This window comes from Nanorana parkeri, unplaced genomic scaffold (assembly GCF_000935625.1).
Source record: "Nanorana parkeri isolate BGI_ZX_2015 unplaced genomic scaffold, ASM93562v1 scaffold15, whole genome shotgun sequence".
NCBI lineage: Eukaryota > Metazoa > Chordata > Amphibia > Anura > Dicroglossidae > Nanorana > Nanorana parkeri.
Window position 1 is genome coordinate 250681 of NW_017306283.1, and position 392 is coordinate 251072.

Here is a 392-nt window from a genome sequence, read left to right on the forward strand (position 1 = left end):
GTGCTCAACAAGGATTGTGAGATCTATATACAAGTGCTTAAAGTTTGCTATAATAACTGCTTTTTGCTTTGTATAGTGCAAGATGTTGCACTATGAGTACAATATGATCTACAAGTTTGGATACTTCCACATTTAAGGACATGCCAGTCTTTCCTCTAAGACCCACTGTGTCCCTTGAATATGTTTCAACTTTGTGAGTCTGTTTGTGCACATTTTCTGCCATCTTCTTTGTGTTAGATTACAATTACAAGTGTACATTGTATAAGTACCTTCTCAAGTTGCTGATCTAGAGGTGCTCTTTTTTATGTCATTTGAGACATACCTACTGCTTCTCTGGCATTTTTATAAATCTCTGATATGTAAAATGTATACTTTTGAACAGCAGACGTCTG